Here is an 11,307-nt window from a genome sequence, read left to right as displayed (position 1 = left end):
GGACAAAAAAAAAAAGGTTTTGCAAATCAAAAAAAGATTGCACATCACTGGCCTTGCCATCTCCTGCCTGGAAGGTGGCAGCGAGCCTGCATGCCTAGCGTTTGGTCTGAGTTTGAGTAGGCTTCAGTTAAACCCTGACACAACCTTGGTCTTTGTGTGTGTGTGTAAGCGTATTTGGGCAGATCTTCAGGCACCTTAAGTTGCTGTAGCTTCCCTGGGAAAGAAGCGGCTCCTCTGTGGGGTGGCCCCTGTGCTGGGTGTGCCCGGCTGGCCTCTCCACCCTCGTTCTGCCTCCCCCTCTCCAGTTCCTCGCAGCATCTGTAGTCGGATGCTGAGAGGCAGGGACAGGGCTTTGAAAAAGCTGGCTCAGCAGAAGTGGTGGAGAGCCAGCTGATGCCAGTATTAATATTCTTTCAAAATTGATGGATGAGACGATTATAAAATTGCAGAGGGAAGTGAAACTTAACAGAATCCATGTTTTAATTGCCTTCTGGCTTTTTTCAGCAGCCAGCTTCTGAGGTGCAGGACAGAGCGAGCATATTTTCTGAGGATGTTGATGTACACTGCACAATGTATTGTTTTTAAAGAAAGAAAAAGAAAAAAGCCTGGGCCAGCCTGTTTTCCACACTCTGGTGCTCTCAGTCTTCTGCAGCTGCACTGTGTGGTAGCATGCTGTGTCTAGACAGTAAATCAGATCTGAAATAGTGGCCCAGTGCAGCTAGAGGAACAAAAGAGTCTCTTGGAAGCAGCTCCAGATTTACCTCTTTACTTGTTGAGATGCCCAAACTTGTGAGGGGTACCTAGGTGCTGGACTTGTAATTTCCCCTGTGTGCCCTTCATCCCCACAGAGAGGAGTGAGGATGCTGGAGCCATTTGGCTTGTGGTGACTGGCAGCGTGGGTCTGTTTCCTCCACGCTGCATGCCAGCCATCTAGCACTGATGCCCGCTTGCCCCTAACCTGGGGAAGATCCTTTTTCAGCTGACGAAGCCCCCCACTCGGTCTGTGAGTAGCACCCCTAAATGGGTGGCCTGCCATGCAATGGGAGCTTTCTTGAGCTTCAGCTTGCACCCTGCCTTCTTGTTTTCCTTGTTATTACTCTTGTCGCTGCTAGGAGGAGCGCCTTCCTGGCCCCGGGGGGTGTCTGCACTGAACATCAGGTGCAGACACATGTCGTTCATGAGCAGGGGTGGAGGCTGCACGTGTGCCTGCACCCATTGGGGCTGCTTCTGCCCCGGCTGGGTCTGTTGCGGGGCTGTTGTCACTGGTACAGCTCCCTTTGCCTCACGGGTCTGGCTTTTGAACCCTGCGGTATGCAGTGAAGGTCCAGCAAGTATGCAGTGAAGCGTGCTTGTAGGCTCTTCATGAGACAGCAGTTCATTTTTTATTTGATGGCTTTCCTAAATGTTGTTCAATAATTTTGGTAGGCTGGCTTGCGTGCCTGGAGCGTCTTTGTGCGGTACTGATAGCCACTGTGGTCAAACGCTTTCCTCTAAGCAGAAGTAGTATATTTAGGTGGTCTGCAAAGAAAAAGGGAAGGCTATGACAGTGGGAAAATAATGATTGCGATTTTAGGCATAATGGATATTGGTGAACCAGAGGCGGTGAATAGCTAACTTGTAACGAGTGCCATCTTGCAAATATCGCCCAGATGTTTGTGTGCTGAGTGATGTTTTCTCATGGGCAGGTATTTTGCTGGGGTATGTTTCATCGAGGATTGGACCAAAACACTCTCCATCCAGTTTTGTTTTTCTTCAGGCTTTAACAAAAACACTGTTTTCTTTGTAGTATTTTTCCTTAGCCTTTCGTTCCTCTGGGATTGAGAACTTCTCTCCACAGTCTCCTTAACCCAAACATGACTTGCTCTAACTGGGCATATTTTGAGAAAGTACATGTGTAGGTGGTTTAGTTAAGAGGAGAAAGCATCAGCCTTTTCTCTTGCTTCCTCCTGCTTTCTCCCAAGTCAGAAGCTGAGAAGGAGACACCTTTCAAGATGTTGCTGTTCAGGAGTGGGCTCTTAATTAAACTCCCAGTCTTACGAAGCCCTAGCATCTTCAGCAGACGAGCCTTCTGCTCGCATCAGCTGCAGGTGAAGTTGCGTAAGAGGAGGTACGCTCAGGGGCTTGGAGGGCTGCTCTGTTTCTAAGAGTGAGAAATTTGGGGTGTAGGCGGTCTTCTGCCTGAGTGCTTTAGCATGCCTATTTTCAAGCTTGGTGCCTTCCACTTCTCTCATACCTCCAGAGGATTTCTGGGGTCCGATTGGGCCGTGACGAGCTCCCCCCTTTTCCCCTGCTTATCTCCCTGGGGCAGCGGCCGCATGGTGACGTTTGGAAGTTGGTTCCTCTTGCTGCGTTTCCTGCCCTGGTGTTGGTTGGTATTTTAGTGGCTTCAAGCTGACATTAGGGCGGGCAGTGCACCAAAGAGCTTCAGGACTGCTGCGAGAGGAAAAGTTTCTTATGTTCTCAAAGGTGGTGTCCTCGCAGGTGGTAAAACAGGCTTGTGAGATGTGGTTGCGATCTCTGTGAGTTACGGAGGCGTCTTGGCTGAGCAAGCAGTAAGCGCTGAAGGTGAGCAGCAGATTACGATGGCCTTTTGACATCCTAAAGGACCTGAAATCTTTGCGGCATTTACTCTGAAAATATCCTCTCTGCCTTTCCAGAAGTGCACTCTTTACTCACATGCAAACATTGAGGTTTTGCAGCGTACGTGCTTGTGGCTGCTGTGCTTTGGGCACAGCTGGTAATGCTGATAGGAGGATTTCTATTATACAAACACTTGCTGCTTAGAAGGTAAAAATTTGCTGAGAGTGGCACTGGAAGCCCAGCAATTCTCCCTCCAGCGAGGAAGGGAGCTGCTGGCGGCTGGGCTGTGCTCAGCAACGCGCGCGCGCATGCGTGGTCACAGCAGGACCAAGGGTGCTGAAGTGCTGGCGTTGTTATTTGGAACACTTCAATTCCTTAAGCTTTTTTTTTCCTAGCAATACTTTCCAAATATAATTATTTAAAAGTAAACCTGAATGATGCTATTTTGCAGATGCTTGGGAGCCTGTTTTCTTCCTTCTGCCGCAGTAGACCTGTTAGCACCAGTGACTACAGCTACAAGTTGCTTGTCCAGGTATAGCTTGTCTTTGCTTTTGTGGGATCAAGGCCTGTTTGGTATTTTTTGACTTGTTTCTCGCAGGATTTCCTTCCGTTTGCTGCGCTGTTCTGTATGCCAGTTTCCCTGTAAATGTTACGAGAGCTGGCAATATGGGCCTGATGCCGAGGGGAAGGGGCTAATACAGATACATTTCCTTTTATTTTGGAAGCTCTTGCGATCCACACTTTGCTGGCAGGGCGGTAGCGGTGTTTCACAGAAGAATGCCTTCCTCATCATTTGATTTCGGAGTGCTCTAACAGGGTCCATTGGCAGCCCCAGGCAGGGCAAGTGATGCACCGGGGCTAGGGTCCATCCAACAGCAGGAGACAGAGACAGAGACAGGACTGGGGTCACGGCTGCAAGCGTGAGCTGAGGTCCAGCCAGGGACAGGGCTGGAGACCGGCACCACGGTGGTGGCATCCCTGGGACAGGGACTGATGGCCTGGGGGGGGACTGAACCAGGGTCCTCTTTGTATTTTTTTAAGTGCCCATCTACAGCTGTAGCCGTTCTGCTGTGTTGCTTACTCAGTGTTTCATTTTAGGAGGCCTTGAAGGTGCGTTGCTGTAGCCGAACAACGCCTCCTCCGTGAGATCCCTGCATTTGCAGTGTCTGGCTGTTTCCTGCGTGCGGAGCCAGGGACAGAAGTGCTCGTGAGCCGTTACGGTAGCTGGGGGATCTCTAAGCCTCCCGACGCGTGGCTGTGCTCAGCGGGCTGCTGCCCGCTGCCGGGAAGCGTGACATACGTAGCGTTGTCACCCCGAGGTTATTTCAGAGGGCCATGGCAGCTTTTGCACCCAGGGCTGTGCAATCTGAGGGTACATTTTTTAAGCTGGAGAGGCACTTCATGAGAGGCCAAGATGGTAATTTGCATTACTGATGAGATGATTAGTAGACGGTGTTCGTGATTCTTATTAGAGACCTGTGGAAGACTGGGATCAAACAGAAAGGATGTGTGTGTGTGTGTGTGTAATTTATGAGGCCTGCTGCTCAAACCTCCATTAGTACTCTTTATTTGTTGCCTTCCACACTGGCAGTGGGGAAGGGAAGCTGGAAAATGCTAATTGTGTCGTGCACTCTCAAATGGAAACAAAGGCGGCCGTTGCACGCTCTGCACAGAGGCTCGGATGCTCTGCGGTGCTGGTGTCACTGTGGATCAGCAGCGTACTGCAGGGCCAGGGTAGGAAGAGTGCAGAGATCTGGTTTTCATATCCTCTGAACATCAGTTTAGAACCGATGATTAGCTTCCTTTGTATAGAAAAATCCTCTTTTTTTATAGGTGAAATCAAACTATTTATTCTCAGTATTTGTCACATGTTCAGCTGACTGAATTAGTTCAAATGGAAAATGCCTTTTCCAAAAACCCAAAAACTTCCATGAAAAAATGTATTTTACCCATTTTTTCATTTAAAAGCAAAATGTAAAAAGAATACTCTTGTCTGCTCACTTCTTTCACCTTCTTTCTTCTATGTTTCTCTTAGTGGCAAAATAAGAAAAATAAGTGGTTGAAGAAAAAGTTTTGTATGTACACTGATACATGTATGTATGGAGTGAAAAACAAAATATAGGGATATTTTCGACTTACCAAAAAAAAAGAAGCTAGTGAAAATCAGTGATTTATGAAAATTTACTTTAATGAAGAAGATGCTTTTAGCAACTTGCAGTAACTTTGCAAGTTACTCTGCTTTGTATTCTGGTGGTACATAAATGGCTTGATTCTCCACTTTCTTGCCCTTGGTTATCCTTTTCTAACTACAGCACAGTTGTATTGATTTAAAACCAGTCTAGGGTATTGGATAGCCATGCCCAATTACTTTTCTGTTAGTTCACTAGCTTTTTTTTTTAGTACCACAGGTGGTGGCAGCTCCTAGCTCCGAAGCGTGCTGTGCGCTTCTTGGAGCAGCCTGGCCTGCCTGCCGCCTCGCTGTCCCTGCATCACCGTTCGGGAGCCTCTCATCTCCATTTCGTTCGTGATGCACGGGCCTGAGCAAAAGCCAATGACTGCTTTCAGAGGGTCTGCAGTCACTGGTGGGATATGCTGCACGCTCTTGAGATGTAGCAGCTTCTCCTTTCGCAAATCAAATCAAAGAGGGTAATGTGCAGATCCTGTTTTTTTCAGCATGGCTTGCTTATGCAGTGGAGAGGATGCGAGAAATGCATGCAGTCTTCTAGATGGATGAAACGATCTTTGAATGTTTCAGTAATGTCACATGTGACAGAAATGCTGAGCTTTTGTGTTAAATAAACATGTCTCTTCCAAGAGAGGAAAATCCTTGACAGTACTTTTTAAAGCTGTTGGGAAATTGTGGGTTAAATAACTACCTCTAGGACCACATTAAACATTTAATTTTCTGTTCTTGCCACTTTTCTGATTTTGCCACTGATGTGCAGACAAGAAGGAAAAAAAAAAAAAGGTGAGAGAAGGGAGCAGTTAGTTTGTTTGAGGTTTTGTTTGTTTTACTTCTTTAGTGCATCTTTCTTGTCTGCATCTGATTCCTGGCAGGGCTTTGTGACCTCCAGTGAATCCCATCGGTGCTCTCCATTCGGAGCCTCCCAAGTGGGCAGAAACCCAGAAGCCAGAGCACTGGAAGCACCGAACTGCCCGAAAGGAACAACATCTTGCATCAGCTCTTCCTCTTTTTTCCCATGTTGGGGAACACAGTGGGAATTGTTTAAACCAGCTGAGCTTTACTGCAAAAGCAAAAAAACCCAAACACCACCAAACTTTCAACATTTGGAGATGATTACAAAGAGGATCGAGCACTACTATTCTTCCTCAGGACACTCCCACGTTCATTGCTGGCCTTATTTTAATACATTTTTAAAGTTTTTGAAGACCAGCTTCATCTGAGAAGAGAGCTATGATTTGGTTGTGGTGCACGTGGAAAGTGGGGGTTATTCTCGTGTGTCACGATACACACATTTAGACTCTGGAGCTTGAAGTGAAAACTGGGAGTCGCCTGGGCATTAGCTGAAGAAGAAAACATCTTAGGCCGCTGCAAAAATCATAAGCAAAAGAAATACAAGTTGCAGTTCTTTAGTGCTACATAAAAGGAAACTGCTGAACATGTTTCCTTGGAAAGCCAACCAGTTTGTGAACTGTATTGTATTACTGTTTCTGTAAATGTCTCCATTTCATCAGCTCCTGTGTTAAGATAGATATCTGGCACCTTGCGTTCTGCAACCAAAAAGCTAGAAGAAAGAGGTTTGTAGGAGTAGCAGTTTCAGGAGATTGCTTGGAATCTCCAAATGCTTATTAGGTTTCTTTGAATTATTGGGTGATGTACTTGGTACCTGGTATTTTGTTTCAGAAGTACATAGTGTAAATAAATTTGATTAGAATGGTGCTCATACACTTTCCGTCAGTCTTTTGGCTGCATTTTCTAGCTCGGTAAAGCACAAAACTCCAGGTATTGGCAAAATCTCTTCCTGTGAATGCCTTTCCTGTGAAAGGCTGCTGCAGAATAGCTCTGTTCTAGAAAAGAGAGAGGCTAGCAGGTGTGCTGCACCTCCCAAATCTGTACAGGTCTCCCCGCCACTTTGAGGATGCATGCATGTGATTTAACCACTCCTTCATCACAGTTCACAAGTCCTTCTTTCACTGTGCCTCGCTTGCGATTGCATGACTCGCTTACAGATCTCAGACCGGTAGAGGAAGGCAAACGTTGCATCCACCTGCCCTTACCTGTTGAGAAAGGGTGCTTGGCATCTGGGAGGCACAAACACCATCTTGCAACCCTTGCTGTCCCCAGGAAAGCTGGTGCAAATCAGAAAGAGCTAGAGAAGCAGGGTCCTGCAGTCCATACGTTGCCGGCTTCCTAGGTCTTAAGAGTGCAGTGGATGTTTGGAAGCAATGAAAATAGATGGCCATGTGCCCAGTGCAAGAAATCATTAACTCCACTGTATTTGTTTTCATAGTGGAATTGCATTTTCACATCTCCATGAGAGATACTTTTAACGGGATACACACCCAGCAAAGCGCTTTTTTTGCTGGACATAGTGACTTTGGCACAGATGTGATGAAACTAGCTACTCTCTTGATGAAAACACACTGAACTAGTAATACTGCAGTTTTGTGTCCTCTCGAAGGAAATGTGGCGGTGCAGCTATGGTGGATGGAGGTTGTATTTATTTACAGTCCAGATGGACATTGCTGTGCAGGAAAAGGTACGTCAGACTGGCATAGCTTTAGCAAAGTTAAGTGACTGTGATTTTAGAATGAAACATGGGATTAATAACTACCTAGAAAATAGAGTGTTATTCGATGGAAATTTGATTTCACTTTTTAGTGACTCAGGAATATGAACACTTAAGATTTGAGTCATGTCTTTTAGAGATGTTTTAACAGGACTTTCAAAGTTACGGGTAGGTTTCATTGCATTCGAGTTAATATGCATGTAAAAGCTTGAGAGCACTAAGTCTGTTTGTGCTTGTGAATTGGGCAGTTGTGCTTGTGAATTGGCCATCTGCATTTTGTGTTTGCATGCAAAATAATTTGCATTAGCACTAGAGCATTCCGTGTGCATATAGTGTGTGTTGTAATTAATCTGCAGGCAAACTAAGTAGGTCTGGGAAATGTTACTGTGGGAGGCCATGTAGGTAAGACTGGATGGTTGCTGGGGGCTGCTAGATTGTGTCTTGTCTTAAAAACAGAAGGGAAAAAAAAAAAGACGGCGCGGAGAGCGTGGGGGTTACCTGGTTATTGTAGTTAGGATCCAGTCTACTTCAATTGATGCAGTGAGCTGTTGATGTTAGAGAATTATGCAGGGCTCTGTTTCAACTGGTCTCCAAAATGACTCAATGTAACTGACAGTGAGGTCATGTGGATTTTTTTTAAAAGACCTGTTGGACTAATTATGCTATGTTATGTGACTTAGTATTAGTTAAGCATGCTCAGAGTTACTTACTGGTAAGAGTTCAACCTTTAATTTTCTGCTGGAAGCAACTTCCTTTCAAGATTCAGAGATGTACGGCAGTTGTCATTAGAGATTGTAACATATTTAACCCCAAAGCACAGTATAACTTATGGGGGAAGGAAAGAAGCTGCAGAAAGCAGGAGAGGAATTAATTGTATGGTGGGGGCCATGCTGAACAAGTGGATGGCTTAACACTCACTGTCGCAGGGGGAAGATCGGTTGTATCGGTGTTTAGTAACTACTTTCACTGAGTCTGCTCATGTGCATATAATATATGTATATATATACAAATTAGTGGCTGCTGTGATTAAGTATAATGGCTTATTATGTAATTTTTTGAACAAGGCAACAGAGAAAGTAAGACTTCCAGACTCTTATTTCTTTTGCTTATTGCAAACATAAAGTTCCTCCCTCTCCACCTCCGGGCACTCCAAACGTTGCTCGCGCGTTATCTGTATTCGCCCTTGCTTCCTGCCCGCGCTCGGTCCCTACCCACCGTTTCCTCTTGCTCCAGCCCCGGCCTCCGGCTCCTGTAGGGAGTCCGGTGTCTTTTCTCCTGCTGCTTTCTGCATCCTCTCCGTACCCTCCCTAGTCTTCAGTAATGCAGTCCGTCCGTCCCTAACGGATGTAAATCGAGCAGCTTTTTAGTTTCCCCTTAATTTCTGTAGCATATGTAAGTTAAAAGAGAACGTTATTTTTTAAAATTTTTAAATGTCTTTGTCCAGTGTTAGTCTCCAGATACTGTAAAAAAACTTAGAAAAGAGTATTTCTACAAGACCTTAGAAAAAGAGTATTGCTACAAGGAAACTCAGTCTAAATCTCACCAAACTCTACAAGGCTGAAAAAGCCTTCATCTCTTGACCTCTTAATTCCAGAGAAGTAATTTTATTGGGATTCAGACTCTCAGGTTTTATATCCTAGAAAGTTGGTGCCCGCTAAGGAAAAGCCTTCATCTCTTATATACTGTTGGCTGTTTAAAGTCCAGAGGCAAAATTCAAGTCTGGAACTGTGGGGCCGTGTGCCTGCGGGAGGGCTCTGTCTATCAAAACCAGGTCTTTGTACTGCCAGCCTGTGGGGCAATACGATCAGATGAGCCAGGGCACGCAGTGGGGTGTTTTTAGTGATTTTTGCCAATTGCAGGAAGACAGAGGACTATCTGTCTGACTCGTCACAAAGTCTGCTGGACAAATGCATTTAACCGGTGAAAAGAGTTCGAAGCGATGCTGTGTTGTATGCCTGTGGTATCTATGAAAGGGTGTTGGGTGCCTCAGGACCGGCTTCGCTTTCGTGTGCCGTGATGGCTGTGTGCGTGGCATTGGGAAGTCTGTCTCAGCCTAATGTTCAGCTTGGTGTTCTTCCTCCAGTATAAGACTGGCTTGTTTTTCTGGTTCGGTTTTAATCCAGAAAAAGTAACCCCCGTCATCAGTGAGCCACTGGGTAGGTACAACCTGCACGTCACACAGGACACGTCCGAAGAGCATGGTGTGCCCTGCGTAGCAGTGGTGGCCAGCGTTGAGTCCAGCGCTGTTCTTTCCCTTTGAGCTGTGTCTGGTGTTGGCACAGCCTAAGCTAAACTTAAACCTCCTGAATATCGGCTTAGCTAACTTGCTGTTCTTCGGGACTATTCAGTCTTCCCAGTCCAGGCAAACATCACTTCATTCCCCCTCTCCAAAGGCTGTTCTTAGTCACTGCTTTTTTCCTCCCCCCCCCCCCCCGGCCTAAACTCTCAGTGGCACCTCCACTAATGTTTCATTGCCATGCCAAAGGAGGAAAGCACTTTGTCAGCAGCCTACTTCAGGCAGAGAAATTTATATCTGTGAGAAGCATATGTACAGAACAGCAATTACTCAGATCATCAATATTTATACAGCAGATAATAGTCATCATGGACAAGATGAATATTGTCACAACAGCAATAGCTGCTGGGGGGGGCATGCAAAATGTAATTGCTAGGTTTCTTTAAACGGGATAATTATTTAACTTTCAAGTGATTGGTGAGAATAGCATAGAGTCTGAATTAAATATTCAGTGGGAGCTCACCTGCTTCTAGAAAGTAAAGGAAATGCCTCTCCTGTCTATCCTCATGTCACACAGTGAAAGCTGCCTGGGATGTCGTCCTTTACATGCGGCTTCTGCTGAAGGCAATGCTGCTGCCAGTCGCTGAACGAGGAATCATAAAAAAAGAACTAAAAAAAAATCGAGCAGCTTGTTTTGAAATGAGTTTTTGTTACATCCGCTGTGGACAGACACATGTTTGCAGGTGAGGTGGAGGCATGGTTGCACATGCTTTGCTTTTAAAAGCTGCACCCAGTGTCCAGTGGGAGGCAGCCACCCTTAGGGCGGGTTTTTTACCAGAGCTTTCCAGCATCCCATTCGCGAGCTGATGTGACGCCAGTCGCCTTAGTGGTGCCTGGCTGGATGGGCAGCCCAGCAAGTCCCGGTCCCGAGTCCCGTCTCCGGCTCGGCAGCCGGCCAGAGGGACAGCCTGCGTGGTGGCTTCCTGTTTGCGCAGGAGACGCAGCTCCTGGTATCTGCGGAGAGGACGGCTCCTTCCACCCAGCCTTTTTAACCTTTGCATGGTAGCGTGATTATTCGGAGGGCTTACCTTTACTGGCAAGAAAATCTGCTAGGTTGCCCTGTTTTTGAGAAGTATTAAATTTACTTGCTGACTTTTTTCTTCTGGTTGTGAAATGCCTCTAAATAGCTCCATTTTTCCCTTATGCTGACTGACTCTTCAGATGTGACTGTCTGGGTATTTGAACCCCTGCAGCCCCTCGACTTCTTTCAGTTGAGGAGGAACAGTGGATGGGAGCGTGCAGCTCTTGGTGTTCAGCGTTCAGCTCAGCTGGGTTGGCTGTCATTTGCAACGTCAGTCACACAGCTCGAAGCTTTCGAAACACCAAAGCAACTTAAGAACACTTTCAACAGAGTAGATCCAGAAAAGACCTTAAGTACTGTGGTATCAAACTTCCAGGCACCCTATCCTATGGGATGCAGATAGCGAGGCTTCTTGTGCAATGCCAGGAGAAAAGTTGGCCCAAGAGTGGGATTTGCAAAAGCCTGCATCCCAAATGAGGAGACGTGAGCTGGCTACAACAAGGGAGAATCAAGAGGAGGTCTTTTAAGACGGCAGCCCTCTTTCTGTTCCAGGAAAACATGCTGAACTGCTCCTTTTTATTCCCTTCTGGAGTTAGGTGCCTTCTGCTGAGACATAAGCAGTCGAGGAGCTGGTGGTTGCTCTCTCTGAGTTAGGTGTG

The 11,307-nt window shown here is 46.3% G+C and overlaps 1 protein-coding gene across 5 annotated transcripts in view; it reads left to right on the top strand.

Moving 5' to 3' along the window:
• Positions 1-2,337: 2,337 nt before the first annotated feature.
• RNF152 (ring finger protein 152) overlaps positions 2,338-11,307 on the top strand; it is a 33,294-nt gene continuing 24,324 nt past the window's right edge. Inside the window, exons 1-4 of one of the 5 annotated variants that reach the window (XR_014227557.1) lie at positions 2,338-2,565; positions 3,032-3,112; positions 3,679-3,800; positions 5,638-7,169. The gene's annotated coding sequence lies outside the window, so the exon portion shown is untranslated. Of the gene's footprint in view, positions 2,566-3,031; positions 3,113-3,678; positions 3,801-5,637; positions 7,170-10,162; positions 10,311-11,307 lie in introns of those variants that run through there. The other 4 variants (XM_082305558.1, XM_082305557.1, XM_082305559.1 and 1 more) reach the window with 4 other exon arrangements.

This window comes from Platalea leucorodia (genome assembly GCF_965183815.1).
Source record: "Platalea leucorodia genome assembly, chromosome: 1".
Classification (NCBI taxonomy): domain Eukaryota; kingdom Metazoa; phylum Chordata; class Aves; order Pelecaniformes; family Threskiornithidae; genus Platalea; species Platalea leucorodia.
The sequence above is the reverse complement of the archived record's forward strand: the minus strand, read 5'-3'. Positions and strand labels throughout refer to the sequence as shown.